Raw genomic sequence first — 25629 nt, 5'->3', positions numbered from 1 at the left:
CAGGGTTATAAAAGATTTTTTTCAGACATTGTGCTTAGTGTGTTTCACTTTGAGATTGTTTGATATTTTCACTGTGATTACAATAATCTGGGAAGTAGTATCTCAAAAATAAATGCACATTTCTTATACTATATTGGGGAACTAGGTATAAATCCACTAATTCAAATGGCTTTGCAGAATATAGCCAGGCTAGAAGAGATATATATGTAGCGACAGTAGGCAGTAGGAATGAGCATCATGGTAAAATATAAAGTAAATAGAGATAGGTTAATCAAAGATAAAAGAGCAAACTATCAACATGCTGAAGTGATTGGCCAACCAGTGATTTAAATAATATAGTTTCTGTGTGATTATTTTGGGAGTCTGGGAAATTGGGAAATGAACAAACAGCCTCTGGCAACAAGGCTATGTGATACAGCTTGTCTTTAAAATAAGGTGCAGATTGATAGATGAATGACTCACAATTAAAATGTACAGAAATATGCACATACACGGGGGCAACTTGAGAGAGAGAGAGAGAGAGAGAGAGAGAGAGAGAGAGAGAGGAAGAAAAAACAGTATAACAAATACAAATACATACATATATAAATACAATTTAATAAAGTAAAATGAATAAAACAAATACAAAAACACTTATCAAACTGAAAATCAGAAATTTAAATATACATTAGGAGACTTGAAGAATTTCTACACACCAAATCTGTAGAGCAAATCCTGAGTTTGATTTGGAGAAGCAGCACAGACAAAGAGGTGCCTGGCCCTTTTTGCCTCTCTCAACAGGCTCTTCTGTGTCTCAGAGTTCTGTGTGCTCTTAGCGCCCCCTGCTGGTTCTTAGATACCTGCAGGGAAGTTTGCATCTGAGCTCAGTAGTATTCACTAACTGTGTACTTTGCACGGTAATATATTACTGTGTCCTCAGACCTCAGACTACCAATTTCCAGAGTGTTCTTGTCCCTGTCTCTGGATATGGTGAATCAGATCATCATGGCATCAGCATAGTAGTTGGAACCAGTACTACCCTTAATGCATGAAAACAACTCCAGCCACTTCCCTTGTCCTGGGCAAACCCAGTTCATGTTATAATTACTGAAGGTGCATACACAGAGTCTCAGGAATCCCCAAGACTCCACCAACTGCACCTCTCACTGACACCTGAAAGTACAGAGAAATCTGATCATAAAACTGACCAAAATCCATTTTTTATTCTCAGGCACACATGTGGCATGCCGTCTCATCTCTATAAATTACCTTTTAAAATAATTACAAAAACGTGAACTAAGCCTCAAGTCCATGGTGAGTGGCCTGTTTTAGTGCTAATCACTGAATGGGAGGACCTGGAAATTCAGGGCTGGTCTCCTTTGCCAGAACTCTCGGATCAGGGCAGTGATGGCATTCATGGGCACAGAGAAGTCTTATTTGCATGTTTTACTGATATATAAAGTACTGGAGTTGGATCTCATTGGAAAGCATTTCTCAGAGAAGATAATAGTTATCAAAGACAATGATGACATTCATAGAAATTGACAAAATTTTTAGTTCCATATTCATCCTTTCCTGGTAAAGGATTCATCAGCTTTTGATCTTTTTGTGCAAATGCACAGTACTTTCTTTCTTTCCATGATATATGTCTCCTTTGTATAAATGTACAATCAAAGAATTCCACGCATATCACAGCCAGGCTGTGAAACCTTTTTTTACTGCATGTGATGTGGTTATCACATTCATGAACTCATAATGACTGATGTTTTGTGTGTAAGCCCTACATAAGACCGAGTCTGCCAAAAAACTAGTGGAGATTATTTGCAAACATTACTTCTTACTGAGGAGCTGTTGGATGAAATCATTCCTGGAGAGGACAATTACTTCTTTTTAGAGACTGCAGTTAAGTTTCCTATGTTGCAGTGCTTGTCTCCACACATATGCAAAAATGGATAACATTAATTGACCTTCTAAATGTCATGAAGTGGTGTGACACATTTGGGAAGATTTGAAAGGGAATTGAAGGAGAAAAAGGGTAGACATTTGATCCTACTTAATTGTATACATGATGACTATACAATTTTTTTGAATAAAGGAAAAATACTACCTACCCAATGACTGAATGGTTTAAAGACAAAAAGAATCTTCAAAGAAAATACTTATGTAAGTCTCTGCAAAATTTCATATACAGGAGTAGCATGACATTGGTAATATTTGAAATGTAGAAAACCAGAAGAGGTGCAGGGTAAAATATGATGACTGAGTTTGGAGAAGAACAAAGGTGCCAGGAGAAAAATGCAAATTTACCACTTACACTTTCTTGACACATGTGGCAACTGAAGTATCGATAATTGGTGAAAATATAACTATAGAGACTCTTTACAGACGGCCTGAGACAGAATAGTGGGGCATTGACAAGTGGGCCTTCATGGGACTCCTTAGAGGGGATGTTCACAGAGTAAAAGTTGTAAGAACTTTCAGTGTATTGTTTTGCTGGCTTAGTGGGACAAGTAGAGGGCCCTTGATAGTCTTTGCTTGTGATTTTTGAATTCCTCAATAAAGAGGGGCCAGGAAGAGAAATACAGTATGTGAATTGGACAGATAATGGGGATTAGGGAACTCTAATGGCAAGGATCTTTAGTAGGTGCAGGTGTGTTCATGGGGCCTCACAGGCTTAAGAAAACTGTAAGGTCTCTGGAGGGGAATATTGACACTAACCATAAACTTTTCTAATTCATGAATTTGTAAAAAGCACATTTCATTAAAACTTCTTGAATATCTGTTGAGTTTCAAGGTAGTCAGAAGCAAAGACGGGTTATAGCATCGATTCCACACCCTTGCAGACTCAGGCATTTGTCTCAATCTACGAGCTTAGAAAAATTATAAAAATTATAAGATCCATTTTAAAATTTCAGTCAGCATCCCTCTAAGGAAGTAAAGGCCAGGAGAACTCATCCATAAAGCATAAACACTTCAGTGCATGAGCCTCAAACTGGCTGAAAAACTTGTATAATGCATTATCGATGGAAACTTCAGTAGAGAAATGAATGTTTCTCCAGTGATTACTCACAAGACATATCTTGTGCTGTACAAGATATACATTAGTTATCAGAGATTATAGTATGCTGAAAACACCTCAATAGATTTCTTTTTAAAATTCGCACCAATGTAACTTTTGTCCTCACTTTTATTTAAGGACAAGTTCCACGTTAATGACACAGAGAATAAGGACCATGGGAATGTGAGAGGTAGAAGCACCATTCATTGAGGGTGTCTTTAAAGGACTTTATGCGGCTCAGGGTTTCAGGGAGAGAATCCAATGGGAGGGGCAGTGTAACTGTGGTACCAGGAAATGAACATGGAAATGCAGACAAAATATTATAAATGAAAATCCACTCCATTTCTACACAGCTCATCCATTCCTGGTCACATGGCCTTTGTTTCTAATTCTTTAAAAGTCCTGCACCAAAGTCTAGCAGAACCATGTTCCCACTGAAAGGTGGAGTGGCATTTCATTTGTATTTTTATAAATATAGTTTGCCTGAGGATCAGAAAAGTAAAACAGCCACAGTGGCCTGCCTTACAGACCAGTCAGCAATGACACACACCTTTAATCCCAGTAGACACTCTACTTTGCCATAGAAACCAAGCAGTACTGGTAAATGCCCTTAATCCCAGAACTAGACAGAATTATAAACCAGGAGGAGACAGCTCTCAGACTGTGTCTCGTCCTGAGATTCCTGGAGGCAGGACCACCATTTTGGATGGAGACAGAGTAAGAGTTGGCCAAAAATCACAGTTTTACACAGTTGAACATTTGCAGCATAACACACCTTACACTATTAAAACAAATGTTCTACAGCATAAAATAACACAGCTTAAAATAATATTCTACAACATTCTCTAATTACAGCAGAGATTCTAGAATGGAATTTGGTGTATGTGGCACTTAGGGCTGTGAGTGATATAAAATTTTGTTTAAGGAACTATTTAATTCTTTCTCTTGGTGTCAGTAGAGTCATGCTATTTTTATTACTCATCATGACTACGTGTGATGACTCACCTGATTAACTATTAGTACATGTGTGGGAGGACACCCAGGTGAGTGATTTAGGTCCCATTTCACAGGATTTCAATTATACATCTTCACATTACAGATACTGTACCTCGGGATAAGTCTTTGTACATCTTGATTTCAGTCTATTTGTCTGTCTATGTGTCTCTATATACTTTTAACTGTTTATTGCCACAGTTTGTAGCACATAATAAAATCAGTTTCCTAATTATGATTCTTCCATTGCTGATGGGTCAGAAATTCCATGATACATAATACTACACAAAGAGAAATAGCATGCCACTAGGCTTCAGGGTTATATTAACTGAGATTTAAAAAGACAGCGAGCCATAAGTAATGATAAGTAGTGAAGAGGAGGACATACTTGAACATGGGGAACTATTGGTGAAGGTTCTGTCCTGTCCAGTCCCACAATACACACAAAAAACTATATTATTTGCAATAATCTTTGCCTAATTGCTTAAGCATATTTCCAGATAACTCTTCTATCTTAAATTAACCCACTTATATTGATCTGTGTATTGCCACAGGACTGTGGCTTACCAACAAATGTCCACTGGGCTCCAGCAGAGGAGTCTGTCTCCTGTAGGCAGCTAAATGGCTTCTCATTTACTCTGCCTTCTCTCTCCCATTATTCAGTTTCGTTTTCCTACCTATCTCTGTTCTGCTAAGGCATTGACTGAAAGCAGCTTCTTTATTCATTAACCATTAAAAGAAACACATATACGGAAGGACTTCCCGTAAAAGGACTACCCTTTTATGTTTAAATAAAAAGGAAGGTTATATAATTACACATACACACACACACACACACACACACACACATATATATATATATAATTACATATGTAATATGTAAAATTACATATAACAAAATCGGAATCAAGCAAAAATTATAGTTATGACATTTATATCTACTTTAACTCTTATTATAGCTGAGGAAATCGATAACTGTAACTATTCTTCAACTTCATCAAAAATTCTAGAAGTATATAATATTTCCTAAGTAAATGGGAAGCAACTTCCAAAACTCTAGAATTGACAGAGACATCTTGCTGCCTGGACAGTCACAAAAACTTCCTTTGTAATGTTGCAGGTACTTAAGTTCAGCCTACTGGCCCATAGTATCCAGCAGACTTTTCCATGAAGCAGGAAATTTCAAAGACTGTTCCACATATATTGACATTTTGTCTGTCACCTTCTTCAGTGTCCTGAAAAATGTCTGGCAAACTCTTTCATGAAGCAGGAACCCAAAGAATGATTTCAACTTCAGGCAAGTTCAGCAGTCATTTTTGTGAGTTCTGAATGTCCAATTTATACAGAATAACATCAAGCAGATTAGGCAAGAACAGTTTCTTGCCCAAGTGACTAGCATACAACATAAGGAGCCTCTTCAATACCTACCATCCCATTGACGTAGTTTGGTGCTGCCAGGATCAGATGTGTCTCATTATCATGAAAATTCCTATGTCCTTAAACATCTGAAATGCCATATTTTGTTAGTCTTTGAAAGGTTTGAGGAATAACCATCCATCTGACATATATCTCTATACATATAAAAAAACTAACATGACCATAAGCTTGACTATTATAGGTGATTCTCTATTAACCTATATTTAATATCCATTACATTTTTAAAGGAGCTGCAAACAATATGTTAATCAAAAGCAGAAATATACATATAAAATTGACCTCAAATTTGTATCAATAAAACAAGATCCATACCAATGAAAATTATTCATATCTACAGCATGATTCCCTTTAAATGTAAACAAAATTTTGTAAATGATATTTGCAAATTTGGGTGTAGTTCTCTGAAAACTGCTTACAACTTTTTGTTGGGTGAGTAATTTTTGGGGGTGGCCATAGAACCATTTGGGGAATTCTGGTCCACCAAAGCACATTATTCTTGAAGGAATCCACAGGTTCTCATCTTCTGTGGAAACAAAAGAAGAACCTCTTTTCCAAATCAACAAATACTTAGACTTAAATTTGGTAGAAAAGATACCTTTAAAATATATATGTTGTTTTAGCTTAACATCTCATACAATGAATTGTCTCTCTGTACTTAACTCCTTCCCAGTCAAAAAATTTAAAGAAAACACAATAATATACATAATCCAGATTCTCTGCAATTATTCCATCTTTATGTGGTTTATTTTTTTCTTTTATTTATGACTGTCTGTACTGTATCTCTTTAAAGCATTTGTTTATTTTTTAAAAAACTGTTTTGTTTCTATGTACAATTGTCTATACTTTTTCTTCTCTCTCACAAGCCTCTTAACATTTTGTAAACACACTGTGACCTGTTAAGTACTTTATTTCTGTCTGAATTTGTCTGTATTGCATATCTGTATTTATTTTCTGACAAGGAAAAAATGCTAAATGAGTGTGAAGAGGACAAAGGATTCTTTGTCATTGGGCTCCACCCAGTCCAACATGGTGAAGGCATTTTCACAACCTCAGTGAACCATACACACCACTGCATTTCCAAGCATATAGCCGGTCTGTGTTGTGCATTAAGTAGTTTGTAATACGCTCCTCACCAAAGCGATTTAAATACTTGATCTTCTGAAAGAAGTGTTCTTTTTTTTAAGTAAATTTTATTAAATTATAAAAGTTTCCATTTCCGCCCCTCTTCCCAACACCCTCCCACTCCCCCCACTCCCTCTCCTCCTCCCTCTTCGTCCCTTAGGGCAGTCAGGGTTTCCTGCCCTGTGGAAAGTTCAAGTTCCTCCCCCTTCCCTCCAGGTCCAGGAAGGTGAGGGTCCAAACAGACTTGATCCCCAAAATCCAGTATATGCAGAGGAAACAGGTCCCAGTATCATAGTCAATGGCTTTTCAGAAAGACTTCAGGCCAGCCACATTCAGAGAATCCGGCCAAATTCCGAGAATCTCATTAGATCACTTCCTCATTCAGTCCCAGTCCAACTGGCCTTGGTAAACTCTCATTAGATCCGTTCCATTGTATCAGTAGGTGATAGCATCCCTCGCAGTACTGATTTCGTTTTTCATGTTCTTCCTCCTTCTGTTCCTCATTTGGACCTCGGGGTGCTCAGTCCGGTGCTCCAATGTGGGTCTCCGACTGTATCGCCGTCCGACGCCAGATGAAGGATCTATGGTGATAAGCAAAATATACATCAGTATGGTTATGGGCCACGGCCGATTCAGGCACCCTCTCCTCTGTCCAGAGAACAATCTGGGGGATCTCTCCTTGGAACTGGGATCCCATATATAATCAAGTCTCCTGTAAACACTAAAATGACTCCCTTAGTTGAAATATATTCTTCCCTGATCCCATATTCATCCTTCCTCCCTCCCCCCCCCATTCCAGGCCACCGAGTTTTCCCCATTCCTCCCCTACTCCCTTCTCTCTAACCCTCTCCCCTTCCATCAACCCTCCCACTCCCCCCATGCACCCGAGGTTACCTGGGACTCTTGTCTATTTCCTACCTCTTGGTGGATAGGTAAATAATCTTCATCAGGTTCATCTTCTTATTTAGCTTCTCTAGGATCACGAATAAAAGGCTCAAAGACCTTTAATTATGGTTAGAATCCACTAATGAGTGAATACATACCGTGTTCCTCTTTCTGGGTCTGGCTTACCTCACTCAGTAAAGCGTTTTCTATTTCCATCCATTTGCATGCAAAATTCAAGATGCCATTGTTTTTTACCGCTGAGTAAAACTCTAATGTGTATATGTTCCACACCTTATTTAACCATTCTTCTATTGAGGGGCACCTAGGCTGTTTCCAGGTTCTGGCTATTACAAATAGTGCTGCTATGAACATAGTAGAACAAATGCTTTTGTAGTATGTTAGGGAATCTTTAGGGTATATTCCCAAGAGTGGAATTGCTGGGTCCTGAGGGAGGTTGACTCCCAGTTTCCTGAGAAACCGCCACACTGATTTCCACAGTGGCTGCACGAGTTTGCATTCCCACCAACAATGGATGAGTGTTCCCCTCACCCCACATCCTCTCCAGCATAGGCTATCGTTGGTGTTTTTGACTTTAGCTATTCTGACAGGTGTAAGATGGTATCTCAAAGTTGTTTTGATTTGCATTTCCCTGATCGATAAGGAGGTTGAGCATGACCTTAAGTGTCTTCTGGCCATTCGAAGTTCATCTGTTGTGAATTCTCTGTTAAGTTCAGTACCCCATTTTTTAATTGGGTTAATTAGAGATTTAGTGCCTAGTTTCTTGAGTTCTTTGTATATTTTGGAGATCAGACCTTTGTCTGATGAGGGGTTGGTGAAGATCTTCTCCCAGTCAGAAGGCAGCCTTTTTGTCCTACTGACAGTGTCCTTTGCTTTACAGAAGCTTCCCAGTTTCAGTAGATCCCATTTATTCATTGTTTCTCTTATTGACTGTGCTGCTGGGGTCCTACTTAGGAAGAGGCCTCCTGTGCCTATATCTTGTAGACTACTTCCCACTTTCTCTTCTATCAGGTTCAAAGTGGACGGATTAATGTTGATGTCTTTAATCCATTTGGACTTGATTTTTTTGCATGGTGATAGATATGGATCTACTTTCATTTTTTACAGGTTGACATCCAGTTATGCCAGCACCATTTGTTAAAGATGCTTTCCTTCTTCCATTGTATACCTTTAGCTCCCTTGTCGAAAATTAGGTGTTCATAAGTTTGTGGGTTAATATCTGGGTCTTCTATTCGATTCCATAGGTCGACTTCTCTGTTCTTATGCCAATACCAAGCTGTTTTCAATACTGTAGCTCTATAATAGAGTTTGAAGTCAGGGATGGTAATGCCTCCAGAAGTTCTTTTATTGTATTAGATTGTTTTGGCTATCCTGGGTTTTTTGTTTTGCCATATAAACTTGATTATTGTTCTCTCAAGGTCTGTTAAGAAGTTTGATGGGATTTTGATGGGGATTGCATTGAATCTATAGATTGCTTTTGGTAGAATTGCCATTTTTACTATGTTGATTCTCCCAATCCAAGAGCAGGGGAGGTCTTTCCATTTTCTGGTATCCTCCTCAATTTCTTTCTTCAAGGATATAAAGTTCTTGTCAAATAGGTCTTTCACATCCTTGGTTAGAGTAACCCCAAGATATTTTATGGTGTTTGTGGCTATCGTGAAAGGTGATGTTTCTCTGATTTCCCTCTCCGTTTCTTTATCCTTTGTGTATAGGAGGGCCACTGATTTTTTGGAGTTGATCTTGTATCCTGCCACGTTACTAAAGGTGTTTATCAGCTGTAGGAGTTCTTTGGTAGAGTTTTTGGGGTCGCTTATGTACACTATCATATCGTCTGCAAATAACGAAAGTTTCACTACATCCTTTCCAATTCGAATCCCCTTGATCCCCTTATGTTGTCTTATTGCTATTGCTAGAACTTCAAGCACTATATTGAAGAGGTATGGAGAGAGTGGACAGCCTTGTCGCGTTCCTGATTTTAGTGGAAAGGCTTTGAGTTTCTCTCCATTCAGTTTGATGTTAGCTGTCAGCTTGCTGTATATTGCTTTTATTATATTTAGGTATGATCCTTGTATCCCCAGTCTCTCCAACACCATTATCATAAATGGGTGTTCAATTTTGTCAAATGCTTTTTCAGCATCTAGTGAGATGATCATATGGTTTTTTTTTCTTTCAATTTATTTATATGATGGATTACATTGATAGATTTGCGTATGTTGAATCAGCCCTGCATCTCTGGAATGAAGCCGACTTGATCATAATGGATAATTTTTCTAATGTGCTCTTGGATACGGTTTGCCAGTATTTTCTTGAGAATTTTCGCGTCGATGTTCATGAGTGAGATTGGCCTGTAATTCTCTTTCTTGGTTGTGTCTTTGTGTGGTTTTGGTATTAGGGTAGCTGTAGCTTCATAAAAGGAGTTAGGCAATGACTCTTCTGTTTCTATATTGTGGAATACGTTAAGGAGTATAGGTATTAGCTCTTCCTGGAAGTTCTGGTAGAAGTCTGCATTGAAACCATCTGGTCCTGGGCTTTTTTTGGTAGGGAGATTTTTGATAACAGCTTCTAATTCTTTGCGACTAACAGGTCTATTTAGATTGTTCACCTGTTCTTGGTTCAAGTTTGGTATATGGTACTTATCTAAAAAAATGTCCATTTCTTTTACATTTTCCAACTTTGTGGCATATAAGCTTTTGTAGTAAGATCTAATGATTCTCTGAATTTCCTCTGTGTCTGTGGTTATGTCCCCCTTTTCATTTCTGATCCTATTAATTTGCATGTTCTCTCTCTGCAGTTTGATTAGTTTGGCTAGGGGTTTGTCAATCTTGTTGATTTTCTCCAAGAACCAGCTTTTTGATTCATTGATTTTTTGGATTGTTTTCTCTGTTTCTATTTTGTTGATTTCAGCCCTCAGTTTGACTATTTCCAGTCTTCTACTCCTCCTGGGTGAATCAGCTTCTTTTTTTTCTAGAGCTTTCAAGTGTGCTGTTAAGTCTCCAATGTGTGCTTTCTCCGTTTTCTTTATTTGGGCACCTATTGCTATGAACTTTCCTCTTAGTATTGCTTTCATAGTGTCCCATAGGTTTGAGTATGTTGTGTCTTTGTTATCATTAAATTCAAGGACGTCTTTAATTTCTTTCTTAATTTCATCCTTGACCCAGGGGTGATTTAGTAGTTGACTGTTCAACTTCCATGAGTTTGTTGACTTCCTGGGGTTAGCATTGTTGTTGAATTCTAATTTTAATCCATGGTGATCTGACAAGACACAGGTGGTTACTAATATTTTTTTGTATCTGTGGAAGTTTGCTTTGTTACCGAGTATGTGGTCAATCTTCGAGAAGGTTCCATGAACTGCACAGAAGAAGGTATATTCTTTCCTATTTGGGTGGAGTCTTCTATAGATGTCTGTTAAGTCCATTTGATTCAATACCTCCAATAAATCTCTTAATTCTCTGTTTGGTTTCTGTCTGATTGACCTGTCCATTGGTGAGAGAGGAGTGTTGAAGTCTCCTACTGTTAGCGTGTGTGGTTTGATGACTGCCTTGAGTTCTAGAAGAGTTTCTTTTACATAACTGGGTGCCTTTATATTAGGGGCATAGATATTCAGGATTGAGACTTCTTCCTGATGAGTTGTTCCTGTTATGAATATGAAATGTCCATCTCCATCTCTTCTGATTGATTTTAGTTTGAAGTCGATTTTGTTAGATATTAGAATGGCCACACCCGCTTCTTTCTTAGGTCCATTTGCTTGGAAAACCTTTTCCCAACCCTTTACTCTGAGTAGGTGTCTGTCTTTGTGGTTGATGTGTGTTTCTTGTAAACAGCAGAATGTTGGATCCTGTTTTCGTATCCAATCTCTAAGTCTGTGCCTCTTTATAGGTGAATTGAGTCCATTGATATTAAGAGATATTAATGACCAGTGGCTGTTGACTCGAGTCATTTTTTTTTTTTGGGTAGTAGAGTGTATGTGTTTTCCTTCTTTGAGTTGTGCTAGTGAAGGGTCGCTAGATGTCTGAGTTATTGTAGTCAGTGTTGGCAATGTTGGATTCCTTGGGATGTAATTTTCCTTCTAATATTCTCTGTAAGGCTGGATTAGTAGTTACGTATTGTTTAAATTTGTTTTTATCCTGGAATATTTTGTTTTCTCCGTTGATAGTGAATGAAAGCTTGGCTGGGTATATTAATCTGGGCTTGCATCAATGGTCCCTTAGTTTCTGCAGTACCTCTATCCAGGACCTTCTGGCTTTCATGGTTTCTATAGAGAAGTCTGGTGTAAGTCTGATAGGTTTACCTTTATAGGTTACTTGATCTTTTTCCTTTGCAGCTCTTAATATCCTTTCTTTAATCTGAATACTTTGTGTTTTGATTATTATATGGCGAGGGGATGGTTTTTTCTGATCCAGTCTATTCGGTGTTCTGTATGCTTCTTGCACCTTCATAGGAATATCACTCTTTAGGATGGGAAAGTTTTCTTCTATAATTTTGTTGAATATATTTTCTGGACCTTTGGTCTGCAATTCTTCTCCTTCTTCTACACCTATTATTCTTAGATTTGGTTTTTTTATTATGTCCCATATTTCCTGAATGTTTTGTGATGAGAATTTGTTGGATTTGCTGTTTTCTTTGGTCAGGGCATTTATTTTCTCTATGGTGTCTTCATAATCTGAGATTCGTTCTTCTATCTCTTGTATTCTATTGGTTATGCTTGTTCCTGAAGTCTCTGTTTGTTTACCTAGATTTTCCATATCCAGCCGGTCCTCGGTTTGTGTTTTCTTCACTGCCTCCATTTCAGTTTTCAATTCTTGAACTGATTCCATTACCTGTTTGATTGTTTTTTCTTGGTTTCCCAGAATTTCATTTACGAATTTACTTATTTCTTCAAACTTTTTGTTATATTTGTCTTCCATTTCTTTACTCATTTCTTCCATCTTTTTGTTATATTTCTCTTCTATTTCTTTAAGTGAATTATTCATACCCTGTTTAAAAGACTCTATTGCTTTCATAATGACACTGTTTTCCACTTCTTCCGGAATAGAGTGTTCAAGTCCTTCTGTCATAAGATCGCTGGGATCTGGTGTTTTCGTGTTGTTTTTCAGATTGTGGGAGGAATTCTTGCCTTGGCGCCTGCCCAACTCTTCCTTCAGATGCTCTCCAATGGCTCTTCCCTCCGATGGGTCTTTTGCTACTGGATTAGTGCCCCTTGCTATCCAGGAATCACTTTGCCTGCAGCCTTAGCTTGCTGCAGGCAGGCTATTAGAACAAAAGGATTTCTGTCCCTTTGCACTCACCACCTGTATGTCCCGCGGTGCCCCCCCCCCCCCGGCTGAGAAGGAGGAATTTAAGCCCCGAAAAAAGGAGAGGGGAGGGTATGGGTTCCAGGCAGAAAGCTGGGATGGCATAGCAGGAGAGAGGGATTAGCTGGGGGAAGCTGCCCCTTTGGAGTAGCCAGGGAGATAAGGATGGCGGGAATATTGTGTGTTCCCTAACCGGCCTTGTGTGGCGGTCAGGAACAATACACTTACCCCTCCACAGGATCAGAGCCCCTCGCTGGTCAGAGGTGCCCCTGCCTGCATTCTTGGCTTGCTGCAGGCCGGCTATCAGAACAAAGGGACTCCAGTCCCTTTGCACTCACCGCCTGACCTGGCCCGCGGTGCCCACCCCGGCTGAGATGGAGGAATTTAAGCCCCCAAAAAAGGAGAGGGGAGGGTATGGGTTCCAGGCAGAAAGCTGGGATGGCGTTGCAGGAGAGAGGGATTAGCTGGGGAAGCTGCCCCTTTGGAGTAGTCAGGGAGATAAGGGTGGCGGGAATATTGTGTGTTCCCTAACCGGCCTTGTGTGGCAGTCAGGAACAATGCACTTACCCCTCCACAGGATCAGAGCCCCTCGCTGGTCAGAGGTGCCCCTGCCTGCAGTCTTGGCTTGCTGCAGGCCGGCTATCAGAACCGAAAGAAGTGTTCTTAATGGGGCCACATAGTATTTGCTGCCAATGCTGAGTCAGGAAGGCCTCTCTTAAGCTAGCTTCCAGGAGAGATCCTCCAAAGGAAAAAAATGCCAGCTACCAGGAAACCATGCTTAACAATGCTCTTTTGTGTTTAGGATTTCTTTCTAAACTCATACAGGTTTTATTTGGATTTATCTGGCACCCACATTGGGCACCAATCTGTTGGCAGAGGTTCTTGTATTGCCCATTCCCACAATAAACAACCAGAAACTATATTAATTGTAATATTGTTTGGTCAATGGCTTAAGACTATTTCTAGCTAACTCTTTTTTTTAATTTATCAAACCTTCCACTTTTGCCCCTCCTCCCAATATCCTCCCACTCCCCCCCATTCCATCTTCTCCTCCCTCTCCAGTCCTAAGAGCAGTCAGGGTTTCCTGTCCTGTGGGAAGTTTAAGTTCCTCCCTACTCCCTCCAGGTCTAGGAAGGTGAGCATCCAAACAGACTAAGAAACCAAAAAGCCAGTCCATGCAGACAAAACAAGTCCCAGTTCCATTATCAATGGCTTCTCAGTCAGCCCCCATGTCAGCCACATTCAGAGAATCCAGTTTGATCACATGCTCGTTCAGTCCCAGTCCAGCTGGCCTTGGTGAGCTCTCATTAGATCAGTCCCCTTGTATCAGTGGGTGAATGCACCCCTCGCGGTCCTGATTTCCTTGTTCATGTACTCCCTCCTTCTGCTCCTCATTTGGACCTTTAGGGCTCAGTCCAGTGCTCCAGTGTGGATCTCTGTCTCAATCTTCATCCCTCGTAGGATGAAGGCTCCCTCTGATCCTGACTTCCTTGCTCACGTTCTCCCTCCTTCTGCTTCTCATTTGGCCCTAGGGAGTTAAGTCCAGTGTTCCACTGTGGGTCTCTGTCTCTATCTCCATCCATCGTCGGGTGAAGTTTCTATGGTGATATGCAAAATATTCATCAGTATGGTTATGGGTCAAGGCCAGTTCAGGCACCCTCTCCTCTGCTGCCCAGGGAAGAATCTGGGGACCTCTCCTTGGACCTGGGAACCCCTCTAGAATCAAGTCTCTTGCAAATGCTAAAATGGCTCCCTTAGTTGAGATACATACTTACCTGCTCCCATATCCATCCTTCCTCCCTTCCCCCATCCCATTCTCCCAAGCTATCCCCAATCCTCCCCCTGTCCCTTCTCTCTAATCATCTCCCCTTCTTTCCTTCTCCCCTACACCCCATGCACCCAATGTTGCCTGGCAATCTTGTCTGCTTCCAATATCCAGGAGGATAACTATATGGTTTTCTTCAGGTTCATGTTCTTATTTAGCTTCTCTAGGATCACGAATTATAAACGCAAAGACCTTTAATTATGGCTAGAATCCACTTATGAGTGAGTACACACCATATTCCTCTTTTTGTGTCTGGGTTACCTCACTCAGTAAAGTGTTTACATTTTCCATCCATTTGCATGTAAAATTCAAGATATCATTGTTTTTTACCACTGACTAAAACTCTAGTGTGTATATGTTCCACACCTTCTTTAACCATTCTTCTATTGAGGGGTACCTAAGTTTTTTCCAGGTTCTGGCTATCACAAATAGTGCAGCTATGAACATAGTTGAACAAATGCTTTTGTAGTATGTTAGGGCATCTCTTGGGTGTATTCCCAAGAGTGGAATTGCTGGGTCTGGAGGGAGGTTGACTCCCAGTATCCTTGAGAAACCGCCACACTGATTTCCACAGTGGCTGCACAAGTTTGCATTCCCACCAACAATGGATGAGTGTTCCACTCACTCCACATCCTCTCCAGCATAGGCTCTCATTAGTGTTTCTGAGTTTAGCTAATCTGACAGGTGGAAGATGGTATCTCAAAGTTGCTTTGATTTTCATTTCCCTGATTTCTAAGGAGGTTGAGCATGACCTAAAGTGTCTTTTGGTCATTTGAAGTTCTTCTGTTGAGAATTCTCTGTTCAGTTCAGTACCCCATTTTTTAATTGGGTTAATTGGAGTTTTAGAGTCTAGTTTCTTGAGTTCTATTTATAATTTAGAGGTCAGACCTTTGTCTGATGAGGGGTAGGTGAAGATCTTCTCCCAGTCAGAAGGTAGCCTTTTTGTCTTAGTGAGAGTGTCCTCTGCCTTACAGAAGCTTCTCAGTTTCAGGAGGTCCAATTTATTCATTGATTCTCTTATTGTCTGTGCTACTGGGCTTCTATTTAGGAAGTGGTCTCCTGTGCCTATGTCTTGTAGACTACTTCCCACTTTCTCTTCTATCAGATTCAAAGTGGTCGGATTACTGTTGATGTCTTTAATCCATTTGGACTTGAGTTTTGTGCATGGTGATAGATATGGATCTACTTTCATTCTTCTACAGGTTGACATCCAGTTATGCCAGCACCATTTGTTAAAGATGCTTTCCTTCTATTGTATACCTTTAGCTCCCTTGTCGAAAATCAGGTGTTTATAGGTTTGTGAGTTAATATCCAGGTCTTCTATTCGATTCCATAGGTCGACTTCTCTGTTGTTTTGTCAATACCAAGCTGTTTTCAATACTGTTGCTCTGTAATAGAGTTTGAAGTCAGGGATGGTAATGTCTCCAGAAATTCCTTCATTGTATAAGATTGTTTTGGCTATCATGGGTTTTTTGTTTTGCCATATAAAGTTGATTATTGTTCTCTCATCGTCTGTGAAGAAATTTGATGGGATTTTGATGGGAATTGCATTGAATCTATAGATTGCTCTAGGTAGAATTGCCATCTTAAGTATGTTGATCCTCCCAATCCAAGACCAGGGAGATCTTTCCATTTTCTGGTATCCTCCTCAATTTCTTTCTTCAAAGACTTAAATTTCTTGTCAAATAGGTCTTTCACTTCCTTGGTTAGAGTTATCCCAAGATATTTTATGCTATTTGTGACTATTATGAAAGGTGAAGTTTCTCTGATTTCCCTCCCTGCTTCTTTATCCTTTGTGTAAAGGAGGGCAACTGATTTTTTGGAGTTGATCTTGTACCCTGCCACATTACTAAAGGTGTTTATCAGCTGTAGGAGTTCTTCGGTAGATTTTTTGAAGTCACATATATACACTATCATATCATCTACAAATAAGGAGAGTTTAACTTCTTCCTTTCCAATTTGAATCACCTTGATCCCCTTATGTCTTATTGCTATTGCTAGAACTTAAAGCACAATATTGAAGAGGTATGGGGAAAGTGTACAGCCTTGTCGTGATCCTGACTTTAGTGGAATGGCTTTGAGTTTCTCTCCATTCAATTTGATATTAGTTGTCAGCTTGCGGTAAATAGCTTTTATTATATTTATGTATGAACCTTGTATCCCCAATCTCTCCAACACCTTTATCATCAAGGGGTGTTGAACTTTGTCAAATGCTTTTTCAGCATCCAATGAAATGATCATATGGTTTTTTCTTTCAGTTTATTTATATGATGGAATACATTGATAGATTTGCCTATGTTGAACCAACCCTGCATCTCTGGGATGAAGCCCACTTGATCATAATGGATAATTTTGATAATGTGTTCTTGGATTTGGTTTGCCAGTATTTTATTGAGAATTTTTGTGTCAATGTACATGAGTGAGATCGGCCTGTAATTCTCTTTCTTGGTTGTGTCTTTGTATGTCTTTGGTATCAGGGTAATTGTAGCTTTATAAAAGAAGTTTGGCAATGGCTCTTCTGTTTCTGTGTTGTGGAATACCTTAAGGAGTATAGGTATTAGTTCTTCCTGGAAGTTCTGGTAGAATTCTGCATTGAAACCATCTGGTTCTGGGCTTTTTTTGGTAGGGAGATTTTTGATAACAGCTTCTAATTCTTCACGACTAACAGGTCTATTTAGATTGTTCACCTGTTCTTGGTTCAACTTTGGTATATGGTACTTATCTAAAAAAATGTCCATTTCTTTTACGTTTTCCAACTTTGTGTCATATAAACTTTTGTAGTAAGATCTAATGATCCTCTGAATTTCCTCTGTGTCTGTGGTTATGTCCCCCTTTTCATTTCTCATCTTATTCATTTGCATGTTCTCTCTCTGCCTTTGGTTAGTTTGGATAGGGGTTTGTCGATCTTGTTGATTTTCTCCAAGAACCAGCTTTTTGTTTCACTGATTCTTTGGATTGTTTTCTGTGTTTCTATTTTGTTGATTTCAGCCCTCAGTTTGATTATTTCCAGTCTTCTATTCCTCCTGGGTGGATCAGCTTCTTTTTTTCTATAGCATTCAAGTGTGCTGTTAAGTCTCCAATGTGTGCTTTCTCCGTTTTCTCTTTTTTTTTTTTTTGAAAATACATTTTATTAAATTGTAAAAATTTCCGTTTCCGCCCCTCTTCCCAACACCCTCCCACTCCCCCCACTCCCTCTCCTCCTCCCTCTTCGTCTCTTAGGGCTGTCAGGGTTTCCTGCCCTGTGGGAAGTTCACGTTCTTCCCCCCTCCCTCCAGGTCCAGAAAGGTGAGTATCCAAATGAGGAGCAGAAGGAGGAAGAACATGAAAAAGGAAATCAGGACTGCGAGGGATACTATCACCCACTGATACAAGGCGACGGATCTAATGAGAGTTTACCAAGGCCAGTTGGACTGGGACTGAATGAGGACGTGATCTAACCAGATTTTCGGAATTTGGCCGGATTCTCTGAATGTGGCTGGCCCGAAGTCTTTCTGAAAAGCCATTGACTATGATACTGGGACTTGTTTCCTCTGCATATTCTGGATTTTGGGGATCCAGTCTATTTGGATACTCCGTTTTCTTTAATTGGGCACTTAGTGCTATGAACTTTCCTCTTACCACTGCTTTCATAGTGTCCCATAGGTTTGAGTATGTTGTTTCTTTATTTTCATTAAATTCAAGGAAGACTTTAATTTCTTTCTTTATTTCTTTCTTTACCCAGGTGTGATTCAGTAGTTGACTGTTCAACTTCCATGAGTTTTGGCTTCTTGTGGGTAGCACTGTTGTTGAATTCTAACTTTAATTCATGGTGATCTGACAAGACACAGGTGGTTACTAATATTTTTTTAAATCTGTGGAAGTTTGCTTTGTTACCCAGTTTTTGGTCAATATTTGAGAAGGTTCCATGGGCTGCAGAGAAGAAGGTATATTCTTTCCTATTTGGGTGGAATGTTCTATACATATCTGTTAAGTCCTTTAGATTCAATACCTCCAATAATTCTCTTATTTCTCTGTTGGGTTTCTGTATGATTGATCTGTCCATTGGTGAGAGAGGTGTATTGAAGTCTCCTACTGTTAGTGTGTGTGGTTTGATGGCTGCCTTGAGTTCTCGAAGTGTTTCTTTTACAAAAGTGGGTGACTTCATACTAGGGGCATAGATATTCAAGACTGAGACTTCCTACTGATGAATTGTTCCTGTTATGAGTATGAAATGTCCATTGCTATCTCTTCTGATAGATTTTAGTTTGAAGTCAATTTTGTTAGATATTATAATGGCCACAGCTGCTTGTTTCTTAGGTCCATTTGCTTGGAAAACCTTTTCCCAACCCTTTACTCTGAGTAGATGTCTGTCTTTGTGGTTGAGGTGTGTTTCTTGTAAACAGCAGAATGTTGGATCCTGTTTTAGTATCCCATCTCTAAGTCTGTGCCTTTTTAGAGGTAAATTGAGTCCATTGATATTAAGTGATATTAATGACCAGTGGTTGTTGACTCCAGTTATTATTTTTTTGGGGGGGGGGTATTAGAGTGTATGTTTTTCCCTTCTTTGAGTTGTGCTTGTGAAGATGGGTCACTAGATGTCTGAGTTATTGTAGGCGGTGTTGGGAATGTTGGATTCTTTGGGTTGTGATTTGCCTTCTAATACTTTCTGTAAGGTTGGATTTGTAGCTACGTATTGTTTAAACGTGTTTTTATCCTGGAATATTGTGTTTTCCCCATTGATAGTGAATGATAGCTTGGCTGGGTATAGTAGTCTGGGCTTGCATCATGGTCTCTTAGTTTCTGCAGTACCTCTATCCAGGACCTTCTGACTTTCATGGTTTCCATAGAGAAGTCTGGTGTAAGTCTGATTGGTTTACCTTTATAAGTTACTTGATTTTTTATCCTTTGCAGTTCTTAATATTCTTTCTTTAATCTGAATGTTTTGTGTTTTGATTATTATATGACGAGGGGATTTTTTTTTTGATCCAGTCTATTCGGTGTTCTGTATGCTTCTTGAACCTTCATAGGGATATTGTTCTTTAGGTTGGGGATGATTTCTTCTATAATTTTGTTGAATATATTTTCCGGACCTTTGAACTGCAATTCTCCTTCTTGTACCCCTATTATTCTTAGATTTCTTTTTTTTTTATTGTGTCCCACATTTCCTGAATGTTTTGGGATGAGAATTTGTTGGATTTGCTGTTTTCTTTGATCAGAGCGTTTAATTTCTCTATGGTGTCCTCAGAGTCTGAGATTCTTTCTTCTATCTCTTGTATTCTGTTGGTTATGCTTGTTTCTGAAGTCTTTGTTCGTTTACCTAGATTTTCCATAGCCAGCCAGCCCTAGGTTTGTGATTTCTTCATTGACTCCATTTCAGTTTTCAAATCTTGAACTGTTTGGAGGAGCTCTATCCAGAGAGGTGGGTGGGTGCTCACCTGGGTTGTCTGTCCTGGAAGAGAGCACAACCTCTTCCCCCTCAGCTTCTGCAGTTGTGTCTTCAGTGTTCCAAGGGACCCCTCCCTGCCCCCACTGCTGCCGCCCTTTTGTCTCCTGGGTCCTGCGAATACTAGCTATCCCTGTTGCAGTGCTGAGGATTTCTACCCAGAGAGGTGAGTGGGTATTTGCCTGGGCAGCCTGTGCAGGAAGAGAGCACAATCCCTCCCCACTCAGCTTCTGTGGCAGGGTCGTCTGTGTTCCACGGGACCCCTCCCTACCCCCACTGCTGCTGCCCTTTTGTCTCCTGGTTTCTGGAAATACCAGCTAACCCTGCTGCAGTGCTGAGAAGCTCTATCCAGAGAGTGCTGAGGAGTTCTATCAAGAGAGTCCTGCGGAGTCCTATCCAGAGAGTGTTGAGAAGTTTGATCCAGAAAGTGCTGAGGAGTTTCATCCAGAGAGGAGGAGATGTGCAGGCCCCAATGCAAGAATTCCTCCAACAACCTGAAAGGCAACATGACATCTCCAGAATCCAGGGAGCTTGAAACTAGAAGAATTGAACACCCTACTCCAGAAGAAATAGAAGAAATCGACTCTAAGCGGATCTTTATGAAAATGATAGAGGAACTTAAACAAGAGGTGAAAATCTGCCATAAAGAAATGGAAGATAAGTATAACAAAAAGATTGAGTAAAGAAATGGAAGAGAAATATGCCAAAAAGTTTGAAGAAATGAGTAAATCGGTAGATGAAATTCTGGGAAACCAAGAAAAAATAATCAAACAGGAAATGGAAACAGTTCAAGATTTAATTTTCATTTTTATGTTGATCAAATTTGCTTGTTCTATGCAACCTACTCTGCCCACATGCTTTGGCCAAATGAAAGAACCAAAAGAGAAGATGGTGTGCAGGAAAATGTCTGTTCTTGAGGGCATTAGAGCTATGTGCTTAGACTCAAATTTAAGAAAAAGTGATAGAAATGAGTTATATTTGAGAAGAAAAATGAGACTGATCTCTTGGATTAGACAAAAAGGTTAGGAGTTAAAGATCCTAACCTTTTACAAGGAGTAGTGGTATTTCAAAAACAATATTCATTAATCCACACAAGGAATACAGTTTGAAATTTTCCATATGCATCAAAGCTTCATATAAACTATGGAGTACTCACATTGGGTTAACTCTGTTAACACTGTTGAGTGGATGAGAAAATGAAATGTTTTGTTTTTAATTACGTGTGTATGTTTCTGTGTGAATAGTATAGTGTGCATGGGGACAAATAGAGACCATGGGCTCTCCAGATTTACAGGTAGGTATGACTTAGAATTGTGGGTGACAGAAATTGAAACTGTTTCCCTGCAAGAACAGGATGCTCTCTGAACCACTGAGCTGCTTCCCAAATGCACAGATGAGCAGTGGCAACCTTCCCTTTCATGTTTGCTGCAGCTCAGTTCACAGCAGTTGAAATATCAAACCAATCTGCATGAGCATGGAGGGCCTTGTATCAGTAACAGTCAAGCATCAAGAGGACAATATGACCACTTACCCTAATCAACCTAAGCTCATCATAAGAAAAGTAAAATTATGGAATTCTGATCATGGTTTGTACAGTGTAGAGTGAGAAGATTAATCAGTTATTTGGAAAGGATTATCCCAAATAATGAGTTATACGGAAGTTGACTAAAGTTAATAAGAACATATCCTGTTTTCATATATGGAAAAAGTCAGTTTTAACGTTAGACAGACCACCAAACAATAAAGCTTTGTTTAACCTGAGAAACCACTACTTATAAGTCTGATTTGCCAAGATGCAAATGCATAAAATGAGATCTGTCAAAAGCAATAATCACTTCTTTCCTTTTATGGGACCTTCTTGAAGAAGAAGGAAACTATGGGTATTTCAATTTGCAGGGTATTGTGAGAAAATAATTTTAAATTAGGGAATCTGTGGTTTCTCTATCACAGGTGCAAAAACAAAGAGGACAAATTACAGCTCTTTTAAAGTTCTCTAGCTTATAATTGAACCTAACATTCATCAAGTTTCATAACTTCTGACTCCTTTAAAATATCTATATTTATAAGAAAATGTATAAATATATACGTATATATGTGTGTATATGTAAAACATATAAAGTTATATGTCATTCTATCTAATAACAACAAGGAGATTGTTAGTTTTCAGTGCTTGTGGGAAAAGCTATTTGTTATAGTATTTGAACAAAAGGAAGTTTATTACACTATGAAAGTGAAGAGACGCCTCTAGAGAATTTATTGTTCTTATGTTTGGAAGAGGAAAATGCAGACTCTAACATTGAAACATTCTCTTGCAGCATAGTCTAGAACTTTTTATCTTATTAAGCAACCACATACTGGTCTTTGTGAGACACTGTTGGTCCCCAATACCGCCTGCTGGCCGTGAGTGTCTCCATTTGGAGGTTTTTGTGCAGGCTCACACTGGAGTTTTCTCACTGTGTTTTTGGCACAGTAATACATGGCTGTGTCCTCAGTTTTCAGACTGCTCAGTTTTAAGAAAACTTGGCTCTTGGAGGTGTCCCTGGTGACGGTGATCCGGGATTGGAGAGCTGAATTATAATTTGTGCTTCCACCACCCCATATTACTCCCATCCATTCCAGGCCCTTTCCTGGAAGTTGGCGGAACCAGAATACACCATAGTCGGTTAATGAGAACCCAGAGACAGTGCAGGTGAGCGACAGGGTCTGTGATGGCTGGACTAGGCCAGGTCCTGACTCCTTCAGCTTTATCTGGAACAGGGCATCTAGGGACAAGCAACAACAACATCAGTCATATAACCCATAGATGAAAATCCTGGTTCCTTTTCCTAAAGCCCTGAAGTACTTACAGCTTGGAAATGTCACCAGACAGAGGAGCAGCACCAGGACAGCCATGCTGTGTTGGAGGCTCTAGTCAGAAGGAGATGGGGCCTCTCAACTTGGACTTGAATTTCATCCTGAGCTTGAGGACTGCTTTGCATTGGGGGAGGTTCCAGAGAGCATAAAAGGAAACACAGGCAATGACTCCAATTTCTCCTTCAGGAAACTGAATTTTGCTTTGTGCATCTTAGTGGTACTCAATATTCAATATCAGGAATATTGCTGTGATGCTGTCTGGATTTCCAATTTCAGAGAAATAGGAAATATTATGAGTCATACAGTCCATGCCTTAGAAGCAAAACATGGAAGCGTTTACATTAACTAAGTTCACATTCATTCAAAGCAGGCAGAAGAGGAGACCAGGTTCTCAATGGAATTATGTATCTTTGTAACTTCCAGTAGAGAATTTAAAAGATATTATTTCTTTTGGTGATCAGAATTCCTGTTTAAGGAACTACTTGAAATTCTGTCTCTTGGTGTTTGTGGAGTTGTCTCATACTTACAACTTCTCAGGAAATAACCTGTAAGGAAGCAGCTCACACACATTTCATACATGGTATTTCACATGTTTATCTGATAGAAAATCTGTGAGACTGATTTGGGTCCCATCTTATTAAGCTCAGATTTCATCTTCTCACTTAGGAACATCCTACCTGAACACTAGTTTTCATTCCTCTTGATTTATGTCAGTTTATCCATGTAATTTTACATCTTTCTCTGTCACTTTCCACAGCTTGTAGCCAATCACAGGTTCCTAAATGTGATTGTTGCTTTGGCAAGTTATGGGAAGCTCAGCTACTTCATAACACTTCATAAAAAGGAAAAGCATGGAGCCATGTTTGAGGGTTATGTTTACTGAAGTAATAACAAGACAGAGAACATTAAGTGGTGACAGGAAGTATACTGGAATCAGATATGGATATGTGGAACCCTGTGACTTGTTAATGTAAATCAAGAGGGAAGAAAAGTGCGGAGCTGGAACTACCCGGTTCATTCAAGATTCAGGAAATATCTAACTGTGCCTTAGAGATGTCACAATTTGTGTCCATTATTTCTTTATGCATAGTCTTTTCACTCTTACTGTGAGTTGCTGTGGTAGAAACTGCTCTTGACTTTACGAAGTCGGCCATCCTGTGAAAGCACTGATCAACATGTATAGTATGAGATCAATCGTCTCTGCATTTTTGAGTGCTTGTGGGTCATAAAATGATTTCTTAAGATATGATGCTTAGTATGGTTCATTTTGGGTTTCTTGGATATTTTCATTGTAGGTACAATAATCTGGAAAAGAGTATCTCAGAAATAAATGCACATTTCTTATACTATATTGGGTAACTAGGTTTAAATTCACTTATTCAAATATTTTTTTGTTCTTACTTACTTCAGAGATATTATCTAACTTAGATTTCCACTTCTGTGAAAAGACACCATGACCACAACTGTTATAAGGAAACTGTATAATTTAGGGGGCTTTCCTGTAGCTCCAGAAGTTCAGATCATTCTCTTCATGGCAGGAAGAATGGCAGCGTGCAGGAAGAATAGCTGAGAGTTCAACACATTCCAAGGAACCAGCAATTAACTACATACTGGGCAGCACCCTGAGCATAGAAAACCTCAAAGTCTACCCTCCACAGTGACACATTTCCTCCAACCAGGTTTTGCCCACTACAGCAATGCCACAAATCTTAAAAGTGTCACTCCTTTGAGATTATGTGGGCCAATTTCATTCAAACACCCACAGAGAGTTTGTGTCCATATTCCATACTCTCTTACTCCTTGGGCTTCTCTTTTCTCATGAGACTCTGGAGGAGGAAGTCACTGGGAAAACAGCATTTGCAAAGGGAACTCATTCATGGTAAAGTCACACATTATTTATTATTATCTTCTATTTGAGAGGTGTATCCTTATTCTGAAGGGTTTATCCAGTGATTTGTTTAATTATGTAAAGTGGATAGGTGGATACTCACTTAATGGGCCATATAGAATTAACAGTACCAGCTTGTTCACTTGTGTGGTGGTCAGAATCTTTTTACATGATATAAAATAGGGTCATCATGGGAAAAGGAACCTTATTTGGAAATAATACCTACATTATATTGGTATGCAGGCAAGACTGTGATGTCATTGTCTTAATTAATAACTGATGTAAGAGGGCCCAAACAGATGCAGACATTGTCATGCATGGGCAGGTGTTTGTGCATTGTATAAGGAAGTAGGCTGCACAACCACGGAGAACAAGTCTATGAATTGAGATTATTTGTGGTCTCTGATTTAGGTCCCACTTTCATGTTTCTGTCTTGATTTCACATCCTAATTTTCCTCCATGTTGGTCTTTAATATTTAAGATTAAACAAATCCTTTCCTTTCCATGGTGCTTACCACATCAATAGGCAGAAGAATGGGACAGTTTAATTTTTTTCTGTTCAGAGAATGGGTTGAGAATGGTGACAGTGTGTAGAACTGCAACCCCATGCACACATACAGTTACACCTTTAGGTACAGCCACACTTCGCAACACTCTCATTCACACTCACCAGAATCACACTTACAGATATGTTCACAAATATAATTACACATCCAAACACAGACACAGATGTATACACACACATGCACACACACACACCCACACACACACCCACACACACACACACCACATCTGCCACCACCACCATCACCTCCACCAGTACTACATCCACATGTAGAAATACTTATTCATAAGCAG

General features: G+C 39.5%; 1 pseudogene; it reads right to left on the bottom strand.

Moving 5' to 3' along the window:
- Window positions 1-22361: 22361 nt before the first annotated feature.
- Window positions 22362-22922, bottom strand: LOC148120409 (Ig heavy chain V region PJ14 pseudogene; annotated as a pseudogene).
- Window positions 22923-25629: the final 2707 nt, after the last annotated feature.

The sequence above is a fragment of the Myodes glareolus genome, chromosome 11 (genome assembly GCF_982192425.1).
Source record: "Myodes glareolus chromosome 11, mMyoGla1.1, whole genome shotgun sequence".
Taxonomy (NCBI): domain Eukaryota; kingdom Metazoa; phylum Chordata; class Mammalia; order Rodentia; family Cricetidae; genus Myodes; species Myodes glareolus.
The sequence above is the reverse complement of the archived record's forward strand: the minus strand, read 5'-3'. Positions and strand labels throughout refer to the sequence as shown.